Below are 27,408 nucleotides of genomic sequence, written 5' to 3'. Positions count from 1 at the left end.
AATTAAAATTTTAAAAGAAAAATACTTGAAAGTTTTTCTGACAACCTAATCTAGTAGTTTATTTTTTATAATATTGCAGCTGAAAGTAAAAGCATCCATCATAGTGATGTGGGCAAATAAAGAATCTCTTCCTCACAAAGTTATTATTACCGGCTTATGTTAATCTAGTAATAACATAGTTTATAGCGAGTAGTTTGGATAGTGAGTACAGAAAGTTAATGTGACTGGGATGAAGAATGCAAGAGTATTACTGTGCAGAAAGTAGATATTAAGTTATACACAAATATAACTTCCCTGTGATTCTGATGGCTTAGTTACTGTTTTGTCAATTAAGACTGCAAGATTAAGACCTAAAGTGCTTATATTCAGTAGAGACACGACAAACACTGGTAGTAGCAATGCTAGCCTCCTGCCCACACACCCAATGCTATTACTTGCTTTCAGTTCATATTTAACATAGTGGTTTTAAGGATGGGAAAGGAAGCTCGGTGTTCCTTTCCTCCTCCAAACTCAATGATTATTTTCCACCTTTGACAGCACTTTATTTTGTGTTTTAAATTGAAGGTGCACAGATATGGGTGATCTCTTGCATTCTGAAAAACTGTCCCATTTTGTAGTGTGTATAAATTGGAAGGCAAAGGCCTGGTGTGATTTCTCTGCACGTCTACTTGAAGAAGAATTTTAGGTGTCTGTGTGCTTTGGTACAGTAGTAGCATATTGCAGCTGAAAGACGAGTAAGTGTGGTGCTTCTGATTTCTGGGCAGGGGGCATTTTTGATTCATTTTTGATTGATACTGAAGGTTGATTTTGTTCCATTGTTTTTCTCAGCTGGAAATGCAGCATCCACATGTATAAAGACTTGGAATGGAGTGCTGAATTCCCAGTACACTAGTAAATCTCAGAGAGCTTGAGGTGGAGTTAGTTACCCATCTTTTGTTTGTTTTACATGTTAATTTGCCACGAGCTGGCAATACAGACAATAGTGACTCTGGAAATAGATTGTAGGATGTTGCGTTCTCTGTAGTTCCTTATTTTTACTGTCGGGCAAACAAATGCATATTCTTTTGCTCACAATTAGTACACCTGCTGAACTGCAGGACCTTTCCTCAACACTGCTGCTCTGTGACAAGCACATTATTATAACTGTGTCTTTTTCAGTCAGAAGAGCAGTAGGAGGAATAATGCATTTAAATATACCAAATCATATTTAATTTGTTGCTTAGCAGCCAAAGCAAATTATGGAAATCTCTGAGACAGATCAAATATTGCTGTAGTAAAGGGATTTCAGATCAGCTTGTCCATTTTTGTCATTATTTAATGCTACACCAAAGTTCAGAGTTTGGGGGAGGGACATATCTTTTCCCATTTACTAATGTTCTCATTAGCTGAAATAATTTTGAAACCTGAAAGAGCATTAGGAGAAATGTGAAGTGAGTATTAAAAGAAAAAAGGGAGTGAGGGGAAGAAAAAAGGCAAAATCCAACTCTGCCTTTTGAAATCCCACTCGATGAACACTTTAGTTAGGTACATAGATGAGAAAACGTAACATAACCCTAGTCTGGATGTTTAGGGAATTCTCTGGATGCCAGTTTAATTGAGAAGTTTTTTCACCCTTTAAGTTAAAGTGTATGGAAAATACACTAACTGGTCTTTGCTATTTTGAAGGTATAAGTGATTCAGTTTCACATTGTATGTAAGGGAAGCTATGTTATGTGTGAAATCTTGATAATTTCATTTTAATTTAGTTTTACTGTGTGTGGTTGGATACAAAGGATAGTAGTTACCACAGCAAAAGCAAACAAAAGCTTTGAGCACGTACAACTCTTTCAATGTCTTTGTCTCCAGTATTTTGCACAGGAAGGAACTGCTATGATGTTTGAGGGTTGGAGATGTGGAACATAAAATCCGTAAGATCTGTTCAATATAGTAGCATTTAAAAGAGAGAGACTTTAATACACAGATAAGCATTAAGGTGTATGCAGAGCCAAACTGCCTCAAGCTGCTTGAGAAGCAGGCTAAGCTGAGCAGAGGATGTTCATATGTGACTAACACGAGATCACCTGAGGTGATAGCTATAAAAAAACACCACCCAAGCTCATGCAGTGGAAAAAGGCGGGGGGGGGGGGGTGTGTGTTAAGTTTTTTATTATTACTATTTTGGGGGGTTTTTTGGCTGCAGTGCAGCCTGATGGCCTTTCCTGTGTTCTGTGATCCCAAGCAGCAGGCAGTGCTGGTAGGGCTAATCAGTCCAGCCAACGGCATCTGAATTTAGGGTCTTGGAGCATGAAGGAAGCAGCTGCTACAGTGCAGGGAAGCAGAGTATTATAATGGGAGGTGTGCATGCATGTATGAATTGAGGAATTTCCTAAGCTTAAAGCATGAAAATGGACTAATTTTGAGACAATGTTTTGTGATCACAAACCTGTTGCTGTCATCAGTTATTCTTCCTAGAGACTTAAAACTTTTTTGAAAGAAAAATACTTTTGGTTGGAAGCCTTATGGATACTAATCTCTTTGTTACCCAACACAGAGGCCACAGTCTATTTTCTTTGATTGTCAGTAAGGAAATATAAGCTGAAGTTCTCACATTGTGACTGCAAGTATGATTTTTTACTTTTACCTCCTTTAACTCTTTGGGCTTTTTCTTTACATTTCTTTTGGTATAAAAATAGTTCACCCTTCTTTTAAAGTTTCTCTTTCTGGTTTAAATGAGTAATCATTATGTGTGGGCAGCATAATTTTGAGGCTACCTTTTGATGCATAAGCAACTGCTGCAGAATGGATATTTCTGGAAGTTTGGTTGTTTGTTTGGGGTTTTTTTGTTTTTGTTTTTAAAATGAGCAGAATATTTCTTATCCTAACATAGAGAAGGAAATACATACTTTTAAAAATAAGATACAGAAAATTTTAGTAACTATGATATCACAAATACTTACTTTATAAAGAAAAACCCAAACAGTACAACCTGAATATTAAGTTTCTTTGAAATATTTCTGCAGTTCATATGGTCTTCCAAGAATTCTGTTTATGAAGCATCTTTTGTTTAAAGTTATTTATGTACTTCAATGTTTAATTTGATTTAGTAAAACGTGAGAAACATGGAAACTCTGTTTTCTTTCATAGAAAACCTGAAGGGATGGAGAATCTTTGTGGACTGCTTAAGATTAACACAATGTGAGACGCTCGGTAGAGGAGCCAACTCCCCAGATTTCTTATGCCCTAATCTCAAAACCATTATTTTTCATTTTTGTGGCATTCAGAATTTCATTTCAAAATTTCATTTTAGCCAGTTGAAAAATCCAGGTTACAGAACAGTGTTGACATAAATATCGTGTTTCTCAAAAGATACTTGGATACTAAAGCTGACACTTGACAACCTAGTTTAGTTATAATTGAGGGAAGGTGCACTTGCTGTGTTGTGGTTTTGGCATGTTTGGTTTGATTTGGTTTGTTTTCTCTCTTGACAGAAACAGACTGAAAAGCATGCAGGGAACATCACTTTGGTGTTTCACTGATGAAATTCAAAGATAATGTTACCAGTCAACAGTGGGCATGTAATGGACAGTTTGTCTACTGATAGAAGCTTTAAGGGAGGTAATGTACAAATTAGCAATGAAATTGTTAGAAGTGATCTCTTTTTGTAAGGTAGTACAGTTTTTAGTTTGAATTGTGAGACAAATTCCTGTAGCTGTAACAGGACCTCTGTTTTTCTTAAAACTTACCATAGATAGGCTTTTCTCCACGTCTTTCATATGAGCCGTATATAGCTTCCAACTACAGGGGATGTTTCTCACAGGTTCTTGTCATACGCTCACTTTTAGGATGCATGTGATCGGTGTAACTCTGACAGGACCAGCGCTTGCTGCACTTGTGCAGTATAGCAGAAGCACTGGCATAGATTACGGCTTGTGTCTCTTGGAAAGGTAGCATCCAGAAACAGCACCACAACAATTTCTATGTAGTATGCTCTCAACCATGTTCTTTCTCAAGGACCTTCAAAAATATGTTGATAACGAGTTAGGCAGCTGCAGTCTGTTTCCATCTTCTCTCTCTTCTGGAGTCTCTGTCGTGGGACTGAATGTGCATCTGTCACATGGAGGGAGTTAAAGACGGGTGTCAGTAAGGAGCAGGCAGCAGCTACAGAGCAGTTTGGTTCATCTGCAGCCCCTTTCCCCCTGCTATGTTTGAAAGGTCCTAAATAAAGAGCGTGGGCTTCATGTCAGGTGAATCGGGATGGCAGGTTGCATGTGTATCTTGAGTTATGTCATTCAGGAAATGGTGGTGTTTCAAAGAGGCTGAAAGTATTCTAGTGATCGTGGTTTTCTCTCAGTATTTTGATCTAACCAACAACATACTAGGTTTGTTGAGTTGAAAATGATTTGGCAAGAACAATGTTGAATTTTGTTTTCTAGCCTGTGATCTTGCGGTCAGGGCAGAGACTTGGGAATTGTGGGGGTTTTGTGTGCACGTGTGGATGTTTCCAGTATAAACTTGTGAGGAATCATTTTACTTTGATTTGCATTGAAATGCATTTGAAGATTACATCATCTTGCAGGATTGGATTGTTAGACTTTATTACTAAGTTTCTTCATTCATAAGCTTGAATAGCATCTATATTCCTGATGCAGATAGAGTGAATTTGGCTGCCTGCTTTTATATTCTTGGCGTAATACATTCTAAGCAAGCAGAATAGCGTGATAGTTGATGTTACTCAGAGCTGCAAAGCTGTGGTTGTAGCAAATACGTGAAATTGTGTAGTTTGCATAGAAAGGTGTTGTGCCTATAGAACAAAAAAGTGCACTCATTTTGTATGTTTTGTGAGCTCGGGTAAATTCCTCTCCTCACCCTGCTCCCCTAAAGTATATCTGAAGTTTTCCTGAAATTACCAAAGACAGATCTCTTTGCTGTCGCTTCTCTGGGTAACTTCATTGTAACTGCTTTTCAGGAATGTTAAAAAAAGACTAATGAAGGCTTTCTGTGGAATTATAAAGAATGCACTACACTTGCTTGGTGTAGGAACCATTAACAGTACTCATTCAGTGAGCATTAGGTTAGCATTATGATGCCATTTGAAGTCTCCGAATGTTGTAATAAATTAAGATGTTCACTTTCATTCTAATGTCAACAAGTTTCTGGACATTTGAACTGTGTGAGGGTGACAAATTTTGGCAGATTTGTTGGGTTTTTTCTTGTATAATAATAATTTAGATGGGTTTTTTGTTTGTTTTATTTATTTTAAGACTTGAATGTAAGAATGCTACAGTCACATCCAGGTGTCTTCAAACATGAACACTTTTCCAGCGTTCTTGGTAGTCTGCTGTGAGAAATACCTGTATATACTTAGATTAGGAAGAGCACGGTATGATAGATCATATTATGTCACAGAATAGTTGAGGTTGGAAGGGGCGTCTGGTAGTCATTGGGTGCAGCCACCCTGCTTGAGCAGAGCCACCTAGAGACAAGCTGCCCAGGACCATGTCCAGATGGTTTTTGAAGATCTCCAAGGATGGAGACTCCACAGCCTACCTCACTGGGCAACGTGTGTGAGGGCTTGGTCACTCTCACAGTGAAAAAGTGTTTCCTGATGTTCAGAGAAAACCATCTTGTGTTTTGGTTTGCTACTGTTGCCTGTGGTCCTTTCACTGGGCACCACTGAAAAGCGCCAGGCTCCATCCTCTTTGTACCTTCCCTTCAGGTATCCGTACACATTGGTAAGATCACCCCCAAGCCTTCTCTTCTCCAGGCTGAACAGTCCCACATCTCTTGGCTGTTCCTCATACGTGAGGTGCTCTGCACTCCTTGTTGAACTTCATAAGGTTCCATAATTTTTTCTTTAATCTTGTATAACTAATATAATGCTTTGTCTACAAGATCTTGTGTATTCTTCATCTGCTTTTCCATCCAGATTTTCAATATGTAAATAGAGATGACTTTGTGAATGCATTTGTTCTTTAATTAGGCATTCTCAAAACTGAAGGAGGAAAACAATTGTTCTTTCTGTATTGTTGTGGCTATATTTCTGTTACAGTTGTGAAAAAGCTGTTGTAGATGCATTACAAGTGACTCAAAAAGCATGTTTGAACATTGTAAATACAGTTATAACATGGATACAAATCTTGAACTTTTAAGTAAATTAAAAGAGAGGAATCAAGCCTAAAAAGAGCTCAGCATCTTAATGTATTATATTGTTGAAAATTATTATGAGTTCTTTAGGTTATTAATTTTCTATTTATTTTACATCTTTATTTTTTAAATGGCAGTCTTAAAATGTCAGTAACGGTTTATCTTCCTTTTTACAGAGTAGACCATTTAATGTTTTTTATTGTTTTATCCCTTTTAAATTTTAATGAATTATTATTAGTGTGTGTATAAAGAACACTTACTGAAAAGGGTACTTACTAGAAAGGATGGTTCCTGAAAGGGGAAAATGTAAAAAACTAAACTAAATAGATGGTTTCAAGGAAACAGTTCCACAATCTGGCACAATCTGCCTTTTCACCACCCCGTAGATGTGAAGAAGCAGGATTTGGCCCACACTGAAAGAACAGAATTTGCACCCTTTAGTAGTTGTCTTAGTCCTGGAGGCTTACATACAAAGGCGACAGTAAAAATTCTTATGAGGGAGCCCAGTGTTTTCTTGTCACATGATGCCTTTAGCAATCTGAGGGCACTGGGGAAAAAGGGCAACTTGTCGTAACATCAGGAATCTTCTCATATCATCTAAACTTACCAGCTCTGAATTTTTATCTTGGAATTTATAAAAATTATCACTCCATTGAGTCGCATATTAGAACTCCGTTATGTGTTACTACTTCTGCTATTTCTTCTTCCCTGATCTTGTAACCTGCCTGTTACATCTCAGTTTTCCTGCTCTTGTTGCCAGCATCTCTTTCATCATCTCATTTTATGTCTTTTTTTGAGATACCATTATTCTCTCCAGTGTTTAGAGATGCCATCTGCAACTTTGCTTGTGTCTATATTGAAGTATCACCTCTGTGAAGCTAGCTATATCTGAATGAATTGATCAGATTTTGTTGTGTTGTACTGGGTTTATGTGGCAATGTTTTGGTAGCAGGCGAGGCTGCAGGGGTGGCTTCTGTGAGAAGGCACCAGGAGTTTGCCCCTATGTTGAACAGTTTCAGCCAGCTCCAGGTTGGGCTCCTTCATGTCCTGTCACATTTTAAAGTTTTTGGAACAGAGAGTAGGCCACTTACAAGTACCAGGTGAAAATTAGAGGATATATATACATCATAAGTTGAGACAGGGTGGTAAGACACTGGAATAGGTTGCCCAGAGAAGTTTTGGTTGCTCCATCCCTGAAAAGTGTTCAGGGTCATGTTGGATGGGGCTTTGAGCCAACCTAGTCTAGTGGCAGGGGGGTGGACGAGATGACCTTTAAAGGTCTTTTCCAACCCAAACCATTCTATGATTCCAAGAACCAGAGAGGTTTATGGTAGATGTACACAACAAAAGAAACTGAGGAAGTCAAAGTAGTTTGTTGACTCAAGGATCTTATCTTAATCATGCCTAAAAAAAATGCAGACAAAAGGCAAAATTAGTTGCAGTGAGAACTAATAAAAGCTATAATCTAGTATCCAAATATATTGTAATGTCTAAAATGCTGTAGTATAGGTACAGGGAAAGCACTGATTTCAATAATACTGACTGATGTTCATGTATTAAAACCATGAAACTTTTAAAAAAAGTATTCTTTAACAGCATTTAACCAGTTGCTGTGTTCCTGTTGGGCATATGCATTACTGTAGGCATACTGATGACACATGTAAATATCAAGTATATTTCAATTTAACAAAGCACTTGGTGCTTGAATGTTTTATGTTCAGAAAGAAAACAGCTCCAGAATTACTTGCAAGCTCTTCCCCCCCCCCCCCCCCCCCCCCGAAAATACATAAAATGAAGGTATATGTTTGTCTTGTGTCTGTGTTGGGCTTAGTTGCATTTTTTTCCTGGTCAGTGAAGAGAATAGGGAGGGACAGTGAACACCTGCAGAGAAATAGAAACCATACTCCAAACCCAAGAAGCTTCCCAGAAGTCTCTCTGATCTTTCAGCTCCCTCCAACTGAGGAAATGTTAAGAACCTTGCCTTTTCCTATCTAACAAGATCATTGAGGTACTAGGAGTTGACAGGACTAGAGACTTTAAAGATTAAAGTCAGTATCTTTCGCTGGATCAGAAAAACAATTGGTGGATTTGTACAGAGAACAAATGCTGTGTTATGATTGCCTCGCAATAAATTTATGTAGAAATAGATGCAGTTCTGTTAGTTCTTGTCTTTTGGCCTAGTGCCAACTGTACATGTAAACACAGAAACCACCAGAGTATGTTTACACATCTGTCTGGCAGGCTGTAACAATTTATTAAAGAATAAACACTAGAAAAAAAAACCCCAGAGATCATGTGATTCGTTTAATACAATATGTAAAACTATTTCTGTTCTATACTCAAGCATATGGTAAATTACCTGTGACTTCTAATGATGGTTATTGTTTGCATTTTATTTAATGGATGGAAAGATATCACAGCCATAAAGTTCAGCCAAATGCCTTATTTAGTATTTTATTTCTGTTTCTTGACTGTGATTCATACACTCTTCAATATGTCTGCTTCAAAAGATCATGAAAAAATGTTTGATGGTCTTAAAATATATAAAACTGGGAAGAGCTGCTGATAACACCAGGTGGTTGTGCTGCTGTTCAGAGGAATGGGGACAGGCTGACAGGTACCTCATGAAGTTCCACAAAGAGAATTGCAAAGTCCTGCAACCTGAGGAGGAACAGCCCCAGGCACCAGTATGTGCTGGGAGCAGACTGGCTGGCAAGCAGCTTGGCAGAAAATAACCTGGGGGTGCTGGCTGAACATGGGCCAGCAAGATGCTATTGCAACAAAGCAGGACAACCATGTCTGGAGCTGCATTAGGCAGAGGGTCACCAGTGAGTTGAGGTGATCGTTCCCCTCTACTCAGCACTAGCAAGACCACACCTGGAGTGCTAGGTCCAGTTGTGGATTCCCCAGTACAGAAGCAACATGGAGATACTGGAGTGAAAGGCCACAAAAATGATTAAGGGATTGGAGTGTTTGTAACACAGGAAGAATCTCGTCAAGCTGGGGTGGTTTAACCTAGAGGAGAGAAGGCTCAGAGGAATCTCGTAATTGTGTATAAGTGCTTGACAGAAGGCAACAAAGAAGATGATGGAGCCAGGCTCTTCTCTGCGGTGCCCAATGACATGGCGAGAGGCGATGGGCACAAACTGCAACAGGAAATCCCATTAAAACGTAAGAAAAAAACTTTGTTCATCTGGTCAAACACTGGAAAAGGTTGCCCAGACATTGTGGACTTTTCTATCTCTGGAGATGCTCAACACGTGACTGGATAAGGCCTGGAGCCACTGCTGTGGCTGACCTGGCTTTAAGTGCATTGATACAGGTGGTTTTCAGAGGTCCTGCATTGATACTGTGATTTATTGCCCAAAGTTCTTCTCACCTGTTTTTCCCCTGAACTGAGTTTTTATTACTTCAAACTTTTTTGAACTTTCTGGAAACATTCTAGGAGGATAGTGCAGCACTGGAACAGGTTGGTTAGAGAGATTGTAGTCTTCATCCTTTCAGGCCTCTTGACCAGGATGAATCAAAAACAAGGCTGCCCTGGTGCAGTCTTGGCAGTAATCCTTATTTGAGTGGGAGGCTGCCCTAGATGGCCTCTGGAGGTCCCTCAACCAAATGTCTCTGCGATTCTGTGTCTCCCTCTGTATTTTTGATCCGTGTGTTCATCAGACTTGATTTAGAAAGTTAATAAGGATTCTTGCTAATCACTGTGAATGAGGTCAATATGATGAATTGATCCAAACAACCTAACCTCCTGTAGCTGTAGCTCTTTGAGGGGCTGTCGCTGTGCACGTGGTGACCTACCTTCTGCTCCTGTTGTTTGGAATTTCTGCAGTTGAGGGTTCCTGCCACTGCACATGCGCAAAGAAGAACTTCATCTATTGTATCTGCAGGTGTCATAACATAGAGTCATTGCAGCATAAGAAAATGGTCCTGGTTAAAAACAAAACCCAAGTTTACTGGGACACTTTCAGACCTGTAATGAAGGTTATGTGGTCAACATATCAGATGTAACTATGTTTACTTCTTGATCAGTAACTGTTTTCTGTTTATAAAACAGGTGTAGGTTTGTGCAACAAAGGTGACTAAGTTCCACTGTTCTCTCTTTTCCTTGGCAGTAATGGAGAGGTTGTAATTGGGGTGAGGATAATTTGCCTCTGTGCTGATCCATTTTGATGTCTCTGTGCAATAAATGAACTGTATTGAATAATCAAATCCCTGCACATTAGCTTCTAACTGACCTTTTGCTTTAGCTAGTGTCACATTGGCTATACTAATAGACAATGGTAAATTTTCATACTTACACAAGTTAGAGCATTTGGGCTTGTTTTGATTGTTTTTAGTGCTGATTATCAAACAGAAGACTAGTCCTCACTGTTCTGTATTTTCTCCTTCTCCTCCATTAGGAAATGGGCAGGAGGTGGGGGAAGGAAGGAGGAAGGAGGTAACACTGAAAATCGTGTTGCAGCATGTTATGTTCTAGTAGGCGGTTTCAGGTGGTGCCTATCTTGAGAGATGTTTTTGGAATTTACATAAAACCATGCAGCCACTGAAATTAGGCATGCTTCACTGAGTGATCTAGTTGTGTTGTGCACACACTTGCACTTGGGTCTAAACTTACTTATTATGTAATAAGTGTATCATATCAGTGCATATGGTTTTGAAGTAGAAGATGTAAAAAATGTTTTTCACATTTATAGCTAATTATAGCTAAGTGTACTTTAGTTTCAGACAATTATTCTCAGTGGCTTGATTTGGAACCTGAAAAGCAGGGTTTGTATGTGTTAGCAGGTGTTACTCTAAGTACAATAAACAGCTCTATCTGCCGATTTTCTGTATTTTATGTAATGGCAGTAATGGTTGTTAAAATACATTTGAAATATCAGAAGTATTGTGGGATTCTGTCAGGTTATGTAAATTCAAGACTTACTTCCCCTCCTTGCTTTGCAAAGAATTTAGTAATTGCTCATCTTTTTATTTCTGCAAACAAAAAAGTGTCATAAAGTATATTGAGTTCAATAAAGTTAAACATTTAAATATGAAAAGTGCTTTAGTAAATGCAACTTTGGGCAGTTTGCATTGTGCACAATGTTTTTTAATCTTGTCGGGCCAGTTTAAACAGATACAGGATATGGGAAAGAATTAAGTGATTTAGAAAGTTATGAGCTATGTATATATACACAGAAGATGTTGCCGGTAGGAAACCAACAGGTGTCTTTAAAAATATGATCTTGTTTTCCTCTGCACTTCTTGGATTAGTTCGAATGTTGGCTGCAGAAGCTCTGACAGCAGATCACAGACCTAAGCCTCTTTTCTGTGCCTTTAGTGCTCTGGGTGAGGTAATACATTCTCTTCACCCAGCAACGTGTGGCTTTTTGGTGACTGGAAGAAGGAACAGTCAGGGATCCAAGCTGCCAAAACAGAATTGCAGTGCAGAGGAAAGACAGTTATTTAACTGAAAGAAAAACAAACAAACAAACAAAAAAAAAAGATAGGCAAGAATACATGAGGAAATAAGATGAAAAGAGGAATGGATAAATGGACAAAGTAAAATTAAGTAATTTGATCTCAGACCAGATTTATCGTTCTCAAAACCAATGAACACAAGCTGTTGGATTTAAAAAGAAAATAACAAAACCCCACCAACAAATAACAGCCCTCTCTCTTGCTCATTGTCTGTCCCCATAAAAGGTGTGGCTGATATTTCTCATTCTAACAGTGGGTTATATAACTCTTTAAAAATGAAAAGAGAAACCAAAACCCAACATCCCAAACTATTGTTTAAAAATACTGTAAGTATGTTGTCTCCCTTTTGATAATATCAAGTAAAATACTTAGATACTGGTTTGATGACATCTGGGGCCACGAAGAAAGGAAACTTGCCAACTGTGCTTGAAAATATAGTTCATGCTCTAGCAGAAGTGGTTTCACTTTCCTCTTCATTAAATATAGTAACAGAGGAGTCAGGAAACTATTTTAAAATCAGTGTTAGACATCCAGGTTATTTTGAAAATCAGCAAATTGGTTGCAAAATTGAAGACCTGAAGTGGGCAAAATTGTGTGTAGAAAGAAACTATTGTTTGGAGTTGCACAAAGCACTTAAGTTGTGTTTATATGCAATAGTGGAATTGGAAGGTAGGGAAAGAGTAGGACTACATGCTTTAGCATAATAAAATGTGAATAACTGTATGTAATTTACGTAATACATAATGCAGTTATGGAGGGGTTTTTTTTTTCAGTTTTTCAAAATAGACAGAAATATGGAAATCAAGAATTTTTATAGTGCCCCTGTACTGACGACGTTTAAGGTTTTTTAGGGGAGGTAATGTGCTCTGAAAAAGCTTAACTCCTGCTTAGTTCAAAGGTGATAGTTGTGTTTCTGATTTTTATAGTCACAAAACAGTAGAAACAATTAACGAAAGACCATGCTATTCAGCCTGAATTATTTAATTCTAGGTGAATGACTGGATTTTTAGTTGATTGAAAATACTTAGAGAAGCATAATGAATTGAAATACATGGATTTTGTCTTTAAATAAAGAGGGGTGTTTTATTTGTGGGTTGGTTTTGGTTTTCTTTTAGTTCTGATTTTCTATTTACTGTGCTCAAAGATTAGAAAAAGAAGGGAGAGATGAGCAGCTGGGAGCTATGCATAACAGGAAGACGACGGCATTGTTCCCTGTAAGAAATACCCATGATTTGGTTTGGACCACTTGTGGAAAAGGCAGCATGCTTCCATTTGATCTTGCTTCTGGTGCTTTAATAAATTTATGTATTATGTACAGAAATGTACAGACTCAGTGAGGCATAGTGGAATAAAGAAGTGAGGATGGTCCATTAAGCACCTCCTGGCCATACAGTATTTCAGTAAAGAAAAAAACCACCCAAACAGATGTGATATATGTTCTGGGTATTTTTGTATTTGACTAGGTCCTATCAACGTGCCTTCAAGTGATCATTAAAACAGTCACAATATTGGTAAGACTTCACAATTCTAGGATTGTATCTTTGACTTCTAATTTTTCTAAGGTAATTCTGTTAGAACTGAACAGCCTTTCCCTTAGTTTCTGCAGAAAAGATTGAATGGACTTGGATTGCTCAGCAAAAAAAAGACATTGAAAAGCTTGAAGAATGTGAATGAGAAGCTGCTTTCTGAAGTAGGCCAGTGTACATTGTAATGAAATTAGGATGCAGATGTTGTTTTAAATCAGGGGAGCAGGTTTTCATGTAATGCTTAAGTTTTGACATTCATTGCTTCTGCATGTGTATGCTGACAGTATGATTTGTCCTAAGCATTAGGAGAATTATTAGATAGATACCCAATTAGGAATCGTTAATGTGGGTACAATTTATGATATAGGGAGTATCTAAATTGCTGGTGGATAGAAGTTGCTAAGCTATGTAACAGAAGTTTATTTTTACTTGCACTGTTCTTAAATGGCTTCCTTAGACATACATAAGTAGCCATACTCAGAATCAGGATCCTGAGCTGGGTGTTTTGGCTGTTTGTTATGGCTATTTTTCTGTAAAAGGCCTTAAAACAATGGGAAGAAAGGTTCTGTGCAATAGACAGTGATATTAAAAACCTTGTGTGAGCTTTTTTTTTGTTGGAGGAGGTGAACCCAAACCCCAAAAAATCTCCACCACCAAACAAAACAAACAGAAAAATCCAACCAGCCTGCCTGTGGAGGCTTGTCTTAATTGTGATAAAATGCAGCAAACATGCAAACTACTCGTCCTGCAGATAGAAGGTAAAAATTAAATACGCAGGGAGTACTAGTGCTGCCTGGGAACTCTAGACCCCTGAGTATAATCTCCTCCCCCTTCTCTTTTTTTTTTTTGTTGGGTTTTTTTTTTGGTTGGGTTTTGGGGGGTTTTTTGTAACCAAAACAAAACACATTGTCATTAATGCCTGCTATGTACAAAATAAGGACCGTATCTGTCTTGCCCACAGTATTAATTCTTTTTAATTCATTCTGTCTTTAATAAGTTTATATCCATTTGACTTTTGGTCTCATTCCTACAAATTATTTTGTCTGAGTGGAACTACAGAAGCATTCTTTTTAGATCAGTTTGTAGGATTGGGGTTTCTACAGGCTTTTTGGGATAGGGATCTCCTATTTCTAATTGAGAGGCTTCCTGTTAGACATTATAGTAGAGCACGAGGTTTAATTTTAATATGCCAGTTGGGATCTCATGCATTCTTTTTTTTTACATTTAAATGATATCAAGTTGGCTATCTGAAGTCTTCAGCTCTCCTTTGCTAAACGGAGAGCAGGAAGAAAAAGGTAGGTAATAATCTACAAAAGTGCCAAAAGCAAACTTCAGCATTTATTGTCTGGAATACATATCTCTTATTTCTATGTGACATGGTAACCGTATCTTATTTCGTAGCGTGGGTTTCAAAAAATTTTACATTATACTTTTTGGTTTCATGATTATTTTCATCATGACTTTATTTTGGTGGAATTGAGCTGATAACCTTGTCCTAGAGGAGTTTGGGGTCTGTTGCAACTCTGCATAACTGTGTTACATAACGACTTCAAAAAAAGGTACATAGTCTTCACATCTTTTGTTCTTTGCATGGCATGTCCTATTGCAAGCTTATTATTATAATTGATTTTTTTAGTAGTAATTTTAAGAGCAGTTTTATGGCTGCTAATTTAGCTATGACATTTGAAACTTTTTTTAAAAAAAAATGCGTATTTCCTTGGCTTTTTAAAAAATATGATGTAATCATTTTACATGTTTTTAATTTGTCAGCTGGGCATGATCACAGTCATCTCCTAAACACTAAGAACTCTATGTACATATTTATGACTACAGTTCTGGTGTGTATGCCATTTTGTTAAATTTTGTTTAGCAGAATTGGCAGCTAGGCTATGGAACAATCTGTGAGCCTACCCTCTAAGTTATGCCAGTAAAGACTAGTGTCTTAAAAAAATGTTAGCTAAGCATGCTTGTCGGTAGGGAAAGAGTAATTGGGGTGTGACATTGATGCTGGTGCCCCCTACTGATGGGAGTAACTTTCTAAGAGAAGGAGACATCACTTTTCCCAAGCTTTTTTGTTCTCAGGAATGTTTCGAAACAGGTATGTATCCTTTTCTTAACAAATTCTTATCTTTGTTTGCTTTTAAGATTACGTAAATACAACTCAGTTCCTTAGGGTTGGCTTGTAATTGTTTTTTTCTTCTTAACATCACCTAAGAAAAGGATGAAATGGCATTTTAAAATTAGATACATTATGATCTGCGAAAAATTAAACATGGGTCTTTCTCTGTTAGTTCATCTGTCTAAAATCAACTAATGAAGGTAGGGTGGCTGTGATTTAGTTTTCATAATCTGCATATTAAGATGCTATTTTCCAAGTTAGGTGGGGGTGTTTTTGTTGGTTGGTTGGTTGGTTGGGTTTTTTATGTTGAGTGTATCACTGGAAATGGAAATCATGATCTAAAACTTGAGCTCTGTGTTGGACTGTGTACAGCTTTCAAGAACTGAAGGTACTATAAGATGTACATGTACCATTAATTGGGAGTTCCTGTTCTTGAAGAGACTCCTTCTACTGGAGGCAGGTTGAAGAGCACCCTGCAAAATCAAGAGTGAGATACGTTGTGTTGAAAAAACCCATTATCATCACTAGTTCACTGTGATTCTGTATTTGGTATTAGTTGATAATCTGAGGTATAAACCTGGGTAAAGAATTTCTGTAAAATCTTCCCAAATACATATGTTGGCCAGGTTTGTTGGAATGCTTTGATTTAGGTTTCTGAATTTGTCTGAAGATAAATTCACTTTTTGTGTTAGCCATGAGAGATCATCCTGTGTTCTCAGTTGTTCACAGATCTGACCAAATGCTGCTTTCATAGCCTTAAATTAACTATCAGTTCTTTGCGAACTGTGCCCCTTGAATCTCTCTCCCAGGAAAGAATTTCATAATTTTCCTTTTCTTAGAGTCAGCTGGCATTTCTTTGCCAGAACTGTTGGGAAAGTTGCTCTACAAAAAGCTCCTAGGATGTTTGTGGAAGGAGTAGCACCGCTTCCTAAACAAATGTTAACTTTATCCATGGAAACAGCTTATCAGATGTGAATATTTATTCCTTTTTCATTTATTTAGCAGATACACAACAAATACTTAAGACAGATTGGTTGGAATATTCATTCTGTAGTGCTGCTTTCACTGCTAATGCTTATTAAAGAGAAACTGCATTTTTAAAGTGCTCAAAAAGAACTTTCAGCTTTTTCAGGCAAGAGGATTAAGCCAGATTTATTTTCACAGGGTATGCCTGCACAAGTCACAAATCAAAATATTTTATCTGTGCCTTGATCTACACTTGCTTGGTGTTTTGTTTGTTTGTTTCAAATCTACTACTACTACTACAACAACAAAATGGTGTTAATAGAGAGGTAAAAGTGAGTGATAGAAGGCATTTTTACTTCCTAACAGTAAAAAAATGCATTGGCACTCATCTGTAGAAAACCTAACCCACTAACAGAGCTGCACTTTGGGAAGTGAAGAATAATTTGTGGTTTGCTTGTTTTGGGGTGTGCGGTTTTGTTGTTTTTATAATTCAAATGTAAACATAAAACTCTAGAATTTTGTATAAGTATAGATGGCAAAAAATGACCAACAAGACTCTCAAAACTAACTTGTATATTAAGGGCTTCGATTCAGAAGCCTATCACTGTGTTGTGACAAGAAATCTGCCCTTCAGCTCATTTTGCTTGTGTTGTATGTCTACACTTGGATCTGTATGCTTATGTATATTCTCTGTTGCAGAACTGGAGAATGCCCTACAGTTGTAATGGAACAGCTTTTATTATCCTGCGATACTTCATTTTCATAAGCTTTAAAAATTCCTTTACTGTGTAAAATTGCTTTTGCCTTAGTAAGTTATGTTACTATGGGGTTAGTAAGCTCCATATATTTGTCCTCATGAGGAGGAAGAGGGATGGAAGAAATCTTTCTGTATGCAACTGTACATACAATACCTGTACAACCTTGACTTAAGATCGAAGTAGCCACAGAAAGTGTCAGAAGCCTTGAAAGCGTATGATTTTGCTGAGATATACCTTACCGTTGGATAATCCACTATGGTAGGAGGGGCATTAGAGAATAGGTATATTAAAAATAAATGGCGCTTCAAAATTTTAGAGACTGTGGACAATTGAGGTATATAAAAATACGTATGTTCATCACATGTTAAAAGAGTATTAACGAAAGCATGGTGCTGAAGAAATTATTGACATTTGCTATCATCACTGCATTATACATATATTTAATTATCATGGCAATTGCCAGATTGTTTTTGAGGTGATGAATAGATTTGTCTTTTATACTTGAAATGTTTCCTGAACTAGAAAATATCAACAGCATTAATTTTGAGGTTGTAATGTAAACAGTAATGCTGGGGTAGGTGGGGGGAATCATGAATGTTAGGAAAAACACACGTAAAATATCCAACTTAATTAAATTCACAGAGGCAAAGGGCAAATTTCCAGAAACACACAGATATGTGAAGTGCTGCTTAAGAGCTGTGCAGAGGCAATCAAAAATGGAGAAAACAAATCTCATAGTCTATGGTGCTGGCAAAGAACTAGAACAGGGAAGGCATGTATACAGCTATTCTCTAAAAAACTTCCCAGCTTTGAGTTTGTGTGGGATTCAGATATCCAAGGTCAAGAGAATGATCTGAGTAACTGAAAAATCTGAAAAATCTAATTAACTGTCAACAGTGTGTAAAGTTTCTAATAAAAACTTTCATAAACTTTGAAGACTGTGCTGAGCCCAGGCCTGGAGGTGCAGCTTCCAGCATGCTTTGGTGTCTGACTTCCAGCGAAGGCTGTTTAGAAACCACGGGTAGATGCTCATACTACTGCATTCTCATAGGCGTGCAAACCAGGAGGAATGAGCTGAGCACAGTTCATGGGCATGGACAGTGGGGAGTAAAGCCCAAACCACAGCTCTTTGTATTTTGCGAGATTTCAGAAACATAGAGGGTACCAATGCTGGTATCCTGGTGCTTAAGGCATTCTCTGAGAAAGTAAGAAGGGTGGGTCTGAATGGATGGAGAGTTTCTGCTTAATGAGCCAGTGTTTCCCCTCCGTGCTTTAGTGCCTAGTCTGTTATGTGAGGAATGGGCGGTAACATCAATTAATCCAGTTGGCTGAATACAGATAACATATAGTTGAGAAAATTAAATGTGGGAAATGTTTAACATAATTTGAGTTGCTTCAGGTGTAGCTTTGGTATCTAAATCCATAAAGGGGTAAAATTCAGAAACGCATTTATTTCGCAGATTTTCTTTTGGTAGTTGTAGGTATTTCTTCTACTCAGGATACTGAGTATTGTGAATACTATTTTTCTGTACCTAAGGCTGTACGTAACAGTGTATAGACAATGAAGGTGCTTCATGAAGCCTGTGAGTTCCACGCCCAGAGCCAGCCACCTATTTTCTTATCCTTTGGCCTTTAGTGCCAAGTGTTATTTCGGATCTGATCCTTGGATACACTTTTAACAGCAGCAGTTTAAACTGGTACAGTTAATTCAGTGAGATCACTTAAGGCACATTTGTTATTTCTGATAGCTCTGTACACAGAGAATGAAAGGTTCCATTTTTCACTTATATAAAAAATTCATTTTAAACATTCTGAAAGCAGCCTTATCTAATTCCTGGTGAATGTATCTTTAATGGAAAAGAAACACAAGCAATGAAGAAAAATTGTAAAAGGTTTTCAGTGCACAGTGTATTACAAAACGGACAGCACATATGCAAAGAAAACTTCCCAGGTGCAATTTGCATGCATAGTCATATGGAACTGTGCTGCTTCTTATGCTTGTGTTAATGGTATTCATTATTTAATATCTGTAAAAATACTTCATTATAGTCTGTCAAAACCCTCCTTATAATTTGTTGTCAAATACCTACCTAAACAGGCACAGGAGATACTTATGCCAGTATTGGTGTCTGTGTTCCTCGGTCTCTTACTTTCTTGTCTCATGTTGCAAGTCTCTTGGAGATACCAATCTTAATCAGTACACAGAAAATGGGAAGATGTTGATGGAATCTGCAGATGAGACAGTGAAAAGATCATTAAATAGTGAAAGATCATATTATAGAGAAAAGATTGAATAATTCTGAAGACTGAACTGATTATGGTGAAATGTAATAATAGAAAGTGCAAATAGCAAAAAAGCATTTTTACGTTTTATCCGTAGAAGAGTGCATGAGAGAACCTGAGAAGCACTAGTTGACCCAGACGGTAATTGCCAAGCAAAAATTAATCTAAATTCTGTAAAAGGTGCATTTGATATTAGGCTGTATTAGATTAAGTATTTCTGAAATAGCTAGAAATAAAATACTGGGATTTTACAGAGCACTGGAAATATCTAACGTAGAATTTTGTATTCAGGAATGTTATATTTTAATACATGCAGCTATGGACAAGGAGAGTGATTTATTTGATGTTCAAAGTTAAAGTTTAAAGGAGTTGTGACATCCCCTCCATGTAAGTACCTCAGAGGGTAAACATTGAAGGAAGTACTTAAGATGAACGAGGGTTCTGGCAAAAGAACAAATATCTATAAGGTCGGGCATGAATACATTTCGGTTGGAAATTGGAACGTGTGTTTAACAGAGTTGTGAAGCTCAAAATAGCTTTCAATTAAAGTTTTCTCTTTTATAGCTTGGTTAAAGAAAAATCATATGACAGGATTAGCCATGTTGGACTTTCTTTCCTAGGTCTGGCTGTATGCTGCTTTTTTGAGCAACACAAAGCAGTACAATAAAGCCTTGGTCTACAACTATGGCTCTGAAGCACTGCAGTAATGCAAGGAATGCTGAACATCACCCATATTTTATAAATTTTTCAATCTGAGAGGTTTACCCTAAAGCAAGCTGACTTTCTGTGTATAACCTGAAGGCAGTTCAAGTTCTGGTTAAAATGTTCCCTTCTGCAGAGTAGTATATCAAGGTTTTCAATGCCTAAACCAATATAATGGTTTAGGCTTCATTATTTTATTTTATTTAAAACCCCAACTTTTTCTCCTTTGTTGACCACTGGATATTAACTTGGAAAATGCAAACATTCAAGACACCTGTCTCAAGTGGACTGGGCTTTCATAACAGATAACAGGAATTTTATGTAATGTACTTAATGGTGCAATCCAATGAAAAAATAGAGCAGAGAAAAATACAGCCATGACAAGATAATGTGCTACAGTAATATACAGAAAGTATTTAGAAATTATAATTCTGTTGATAAAAGGTGAGAATAAAGGTACATATTTTTTAAAAAGGAAGTACAAAAATGGAACTAGCTAAAATCCAGAGGAAAGATTATTTTAAGTAAGTGATTATTGATAAACTATTTACTGTACTAGTAATCTTGCTTTCATAGGTTCAGCAACTAGGTTGCAAGAAGGGTTTGGGCTTCTAAAGATAGATAGGAACTTCTGCATGAATGGAGTTCAAGGACAGTGGAATGCAATTTCAGTACTTATCTTAAATATTTGAGTTTATGTAAGGTTGTTAGATACAATTGTACCCCCTTATCTCAGCCTTTGTAATGTGAATTGTTTGTTAGTAGTTGGCAGAAAATGTTGCACCCAAGCAGACAACCACATAATGAATTCTACACCAAACTATCTTGCTCAGTATTCTTACTTCAATGTAGTATCCACCAGCAGATGCCTAGAGAAGGGTAAGAATAGGATTAGTCCATGTGATAATTCCTAATATTCTTTCAAGCTTGAAGGATTTGTAAACCTTTGGGGGTTAGTCTGTTCAGGTACCTGCAGTGAATCTGTCTCCCAAGTGCTCTGTCTGGTTGTTCTTTGACCTCATCATGTGAGCTTTTTGCATTCAATGTCCCTGACAGAGTCCAGGGGGCTGCTGCTCATTGAAACCTTACCACGTTTGCTTTGAACCTGGCTCCTCCTACTTTTATGTACTATCCATCTGTTGGGTTTATTGGAAGAAACCATGAATACTTAATCTGTCTCTAAGGTGTTGCTACTAAAGATTTTGTAGATCTCTACAAACTCCGCAGCTCCCAAACTCCATTTTTTTTGCAAATGGAACAGTCCCAACCTCTGTGAGCATTCCTTGTATGGGGGCAGTTCATACCGTAGGTCATTCCTGCCCTCTCAGAACCCTTTCCAGTTCTACTGTGTCATCTATTGTGAGGAACAGGCAAAAGCTTTATGCAATATTTAAAGTATGGAACAAATATAAGTTTATAGAACTATATAGAACGACCTTTTTGTGGTTTATACTCTTTTCCTTTTCCTAAATTAAGAAAATCAAGACGCATTATGAAAATTAAGAAATATTATTTTTTTGAATATGGCCAGTACTGAGCTGATGCTTTTATGGAATTATCTAGCATAACCCCACTCTTCTGCTCCTTAGTGTTACTGGTCTACTCAGAGCCTCTTGTTTTATATATGAAGCTAGGATTAGTTTTCCATAGGTGTATCGTTTTACATGAATCTAAATTGAATTTCACCAGCCATTTTATTACCTGATCACTCAGACTGATGAGGTGTTTTTGCTGTTCTTTAAGGTACTCATCCTTACTACCTTAAATAAGTATGTACCATCAGGAGATTTTCTCGTCACTGGCATACTGCCATCCCTTTTTCCCTCTCCCTTGCCACGTTACTTATGCATGTATTAAGCAGGACAGTTCCCAGGACAGCCCCCTGTGCAAGTATCTTCCCTCCATTGTAAGAGCAGAGTCTGAACTCCTGCCTTTTGGTTTCTCTGTTCTAATCAGTTACTTTTCCATACTGCAGCCTTTGCTTTTATGTCTTGGCAGCTTAGTTTCCAAAAAAAAAACCATCTAGTGAGGAATTTTAGAGTTGGATCACCCTTGTGCGTGAGGTTGTAATCCCTGCAGAGAACTTCAGCAGGTTTGTGAGATGCGACCTGCCTTTACAGAAGCTATATTAGCTCTTCATTGATGGATTGTATTTAGTGAGCTGTCCATTAATTCTGACCTTTACAATACTTTCTATTATCAAATCTCAGGCTTACCCAAATGTATTCCCCAGAACTTTTTTGTTTCTTAAGCTTGGCATTGCATTTGTGAGCTCCAGAGTTTAGGTACCAGAGAAGTTGTAGTCATTTGGCTATTTCATCCTGTATTTCATTAAAACGCTCAGGTGAACACCACAAAGCCTAGGCAATATGTTAATTTGTGTGTCTGTACTGTAGCTTCTTCCGTAGTTGCCTTCATTTTAAAATGAACCTCTGTCTAGTGACTTAATGACTTCGTTGTTTAGTCAGCTGATTATGCTTTACCCTGTACCGACATTTGCTTTGGTAAGTTGTGTACTCTGGCTTTGCACTTCTGATACACGATCCTTCAGCAGTCTCTACTTCTGCCTGTAAGGATTCAGTTGTTTTAGGAGTCCCTTCTGTTTTTTTTAACAGTCATCCTCATTTTTATATACTACTGTATTCTGAAGTTTAGCACAACTGTGGTGATTTTTCTTGGCCTTTGTTGCTCATGCAGTGACACTGATTTTAAGTACATTACAGTTACTGTGAGGTCTTGGACCGGCTCTACCCATTCCTCAGTGCAAGCATGTCACGAGTTGTATTTCCCGTTTCATGATGCTAACAGTGAAACAACCTCTGATCTAAAAAATAAGCAGGATCTAAAAAAAAATCATATTTATGATGTTTGTCCCAACTACATAATGTCTAATACAATTGAATGCTCTGCCTTTGCTACATACCTCATGTCTGTTAGCAGCTAATGCCTCTGCGATTGGTGTCACTATCATGGTTGGGCGGGTAGCAATATGCAGCAAAGCTTTTTCTCTCTGAAATTACAGCCCATCCAGCTTGTCTGCTAGCACTGAAAGGGTAGTTTGTTACTTAGATTTGACTTTAAACTCTCTTTTTAATACATAGTTCTGTTGTACACCTAGCACAGTTTACTGCTGTGTATTTTGTGTCCCCAGGCTTCCTGTCACAAAGTTTCCAACATGCCTGGTATCTTAATGTTGTTATTTAGGACAAGAAATTGATCTAAAATGATCCATTGAGTTTTCAATTCCTGTTCTAATGCTGAAAGTATAAATAATGCATTCTGCATTGTTAATGCATTCTATAAATATTGAGACATAGGTGTTAATAATTTGATAAAATCAAGCATTTAGAACATAGTTTAGTATCTAAAATGAAAGCTAGAAAAGAAGAAAATGGCATGGAAAGGTAAAAAATTAGATGTCTGAAGTGATATGCACTAAACGTATGAGCTGTGTAGTACAGGCTGTTAATGTAGAAATGCTAGTGATGTAGACAATATGCAAATGTATACTTTTTCCAGCTCTTCTGCTGAAAGCCCAGAATAATAAAATGGAACAAATAGCTGAACCCATCAGCCAGAATAGTAATGTTAGAATTATATGCTTGACAGAACATTTTTGTGTTAAATATATATCCTTCTCATTTTAGGGGAAAATAATTTGTGTTAAAACAAAAGGAAATGGCCAGTTCTTTTAACTGGGGGGAGGGAGTACCCAAGTCATAATCAGCGTTTCTTCCTGATCTCTACTATTAGGCGGGTATGGTATCAGTAGGTCATGATTCCACAGTTACTTGAGATTTGACCTCTGAAATTAAATAAGATCTTCAGGGCAGGAGTAATGTCTATATTCAGCATCTAGCACTAAATAAGAGTCTCAGCATGATACAACACTAAAACTAATAAGCACAAAAATAAAACTTTTGCATTTTTCATAATCACTTATTTACCCTTTGTTCTGTGTGTTCTTCTGTAAGAACCCACACAAATAATTTGGCCTCTTTCTTTGGATTAATTTTATTTAAATTTAACACCCTGAATAATTTAGAATTATACTAGCGGCATTTGTAGAAAGTGTTCTCTACCTATACAGATTTTAGTACACGGTGTTTTGAAGCAGTTACCCTGTGCAGGAACTAGGGATGCCTGGTGAAAGTTCTTTAATCCATGCCTTGGAAGACTTTTCACCTGATCTGTGGAATTTACTGAATACTTAAGATTAACCATCCTCATTTCAGTGACCAGGCTCCAGGAAGCTTGCAGTTTAAATAATGTGAGTAACATAAGTAAGTACTGTCTGTGTTCCCCCCTCTGCCCCCCAAATCCTTGGAAATTCAGCAACCCTTCAGAGCTGTACAATGAAGTTCTTCCATTTTCTTTATATTTCTGTATTGTCAGAAGGAATTAAAAATTGAATTATGAATGCAGAAAATAAGCTCCTAAAATATGTAAGTTTCAAGACTTTATCATTGTGTGATTTTATATATATGTTCCATTAATGCATGAGGAAGTCTCCTGTAGCACATAGGAACAAGCAGTTACTTCATGCTTAAATTATGTAGCATCTTTGAAAGAGTCTATTTTAATACTAAAAAAGTTAATTGCTTTCTCTAACACAGAAATGTGGCAAATGTAGTACATGCCCAGCCAAAGATGATAATTTAAAACGTATTAAATACTGAATATAGTGTTTACTTTATATACTTTATGGTAGCAACTTTAGGTTGGATTTCTCAGAACATTTATACAATTTTAATGCTTGCTCTTAGTTTTACTGTGAAATCTGCCCATTCTTAGCTCATCTCAAGAGAAAAATGTAAATGAAGAATTTGTCAGCATTACCACTCAAAGTTAAGAATTATATTTTTGTGTGTGTACAGTATTTGTAACTTGATATTTGCCTCACATGTTTATGTTCCTGGATATGTTTATTCTTGAAATAATTTAGTAGCTGTATTTTTTTTGTTGTTGATGATTTACCGATTTCTTTGCTTTGAATTATTTTAATTAATCTCTGAAAAAGACTTTGAATATTTTTACCACCACTGCTCGTTACTTTGAATTGGTCCCATTATAATCACAAGAGTTACCAGAGCCTTCTGTAGGAGAGAGAATCTGGAGGTGGGTTAGCAGTCTAATACACTTCTGCTTGCTTTCTGCCCTCCCTCATGAGGTTCTTTATTTGGAAGTTATTAGGAATATTTCTTCTGTGAGTGCATTTCAAGGGTTATTGCAGACTGTGAACTCCACAGTTTAACATGCTGTTGCAGTAATGGCAGGAGAGCAGCTGAGTGATAGGGTTGCTCATTACAATGTCAGGAGGAAAACGCGGGACCTTGCTGCCGGGACAGCAGTGCCAGACAGCGTTAGCGTGCTCACTCAGAAACAAGCGCATTCCAGCTTCACAGGATGCTGCACAGCACATAATTGTGCTTGACAATAGTCTCTTTCTCTCCCCATTTAATTTTACAGAGGTAAATAAAGTGCATCTTGGTATGGAGTATGATGTTTATAGGCAGTGGTTTACAGTGCTGTTTTAAAAACGAATGGTTTTTTTCTTATTTTTCTCATTTTTTTCTTCCATTCCTCTTATGTTAGCAAAATATTTTCCCTGTAATGGTGCATGATATAAACTGGGTATTGGAAGGTGTTTTGGACTTGTGATTTAGCTTAATAGCAAAACAGAAAGGTTTTCTTCTTCCTATTGTTCTCCTTTTAGTTAGTTTATTTCTGGTTAGTTCCCTGGAGTTCAGAGTACGGTAGTTCAGAATGGGTTCAGCGTATGATTGGGAAATAAATTTTGAAACATCTCCTTTCATTTTGCTTTAATACTCAGATTTACCTGCCCCTCCCTCCCCCTGACTCATGGACATTGGAATGGATCATCTCAACCCTAACAGAGTAACTCCAAGCATGTAAGAGTTACAATGTGAGTTAAACCTTAGTTCATCTAAACACATACATGGCAGGATCATCTCAGTACTAACAGAGTAACTCCAAGCACATGGGAGTTGCCATGTGAGTAAATTATTAATTATCTAAACTGGTACTAGTCTTCGGTTATAGCCAGGAATTTAAACTGGAAAAGAAAACGTAGACATGACTAATCACAAGAGGTTTATTTATAACTGTTTGTATATGTGTGTGTATTCCATGATTTGATCTGTTCTATTGTTTGTTCTACTTTTTGCATGCATGTAGTTCAAAGCAGAAGTTCTGGTGTTGGTGCAAAAAATTTAGGAGTGTTACTACAACCCGTGCACTGCAGTGAGTCAAAGTAGGTAATTTTTTTAAGTCTTTCTAGTCATCGGTTCAGGTGTGAGGTCTTGTAGTTGTTTTCCCCTGTGGGAACACTACTAAAATGAGGTTATGGATTATAAAAGCATAGACAAAGTTGGGCATGTTTTTGAGAAATGTGCTGAAATCACATTATGCCAAACCAGGTTAAATGTTCTTTTTCAAATTGTGGTTTTAGATCTCCTCTTTGAGACCTTTCATTTTATCTATACATGAATATAAAAATACGTGTTTATTTAGTGAATAAACAGCGGTAGCAGTTTTGTCACTGATGTGGTATTCTCTCCTGCTTAATGCTGCAAAGTGTCTCCAGACTATTAGTAGGAACTTGTTCTCTACTCTATTACGTGCATAGCCAGGTCTACTTTCTTCTGTAGTATTGATCTCTGGCTGCTTTAGCTTTTACTTGTTCTTGTCAGCGGCGTTATTTTCTTTAGGATTGCAATAAAGGTGCAGGTTTTTTGAGCAAGCTTTCTTTTTTTTCCCCCCCCCCTGGCCTTTTGATAAAGGTTTTGATTAAAGATCTTGCAGAAGAGCCAAGCAGTTGTTTTTTTCATTGCATCTGTCCTTGTGGTATATAGGGTAAGGCAAGGATTTTATTTACAGCTTTTATTTTTTATATTTATTGCGAAAAATAAAATCTTATCTTTGGCTTCTTCATAGATTATTTCAAATTAGTTGCTATAGGATTATAGTGGTATAAAATTATTCTGTGCTATTTCATTGAAATCAAGAATTTACTACAGAGGAATATTATTTTAATTAATTTCATTTTGTTTTTACTGACAAAAAGATCAGTGTCTTGAATTTGCTGTATGAATATTCCCACTAAGCTTTGTATGAATCATAGAACCATTTATGTTGGAAAAGACCTTTAAGATCATCGAGTCCAACTGTTAACCCAGCACTGCCAAGTCCATCACTAAACCATGCCTCTAAGCACCACATCTACACGTTTTTTCAGCACCTCCAGGAATGAGGATTCTACCACCCCCCTGGGCAGCCTGTTCCAATGCCTGATGATACTTTGAAGGAAGAAACTTTCCCTACTGCCCTATCTAACCTCCCCTGGTGCAACTTGAGGCAGTTTCCTCCTGTCCTATCGCTTGTTACCGGGGGGGGAAGAGACTGACTGACACCCACCTCACCCACCTGTCTCCAACCTTATTTCA

General features: G+C 37.3%; 1 protein-coding gene across 2 annotated transcripts in view; it reads left to right on the top strand.

Moving 5' to 3' along the window:
- Positions 1–27,408, top strand: part of WASF1 (WASP family member 1) — a 99,805-nt gene that overhangs the window by 23,032 nt on the left and 49,365 nt on the right. The gene's annotated exons all lie outside the window — the stretch shown is intronic.

This window comes from Falco rusticolus, chromosome 6, assembly GCF_015220075.1.
Source record: "Falco rusticolus isolate bFalRus1 chromosome 6, bFalRus1.pri, whole genome shotgun sequence".
NCBI classification, from domain to species: domain Eukaryota; kingdom Metazoa; phylum Chordata; class Aves; order Falconiformes; family Falconidae; genus Falco; species Falco rusticolus.
The sequence above is the reverse complement of the archived record's forward strand: the minus strand, read 5'-3'. Positions and strand labels throughout refer to the sequence as shown.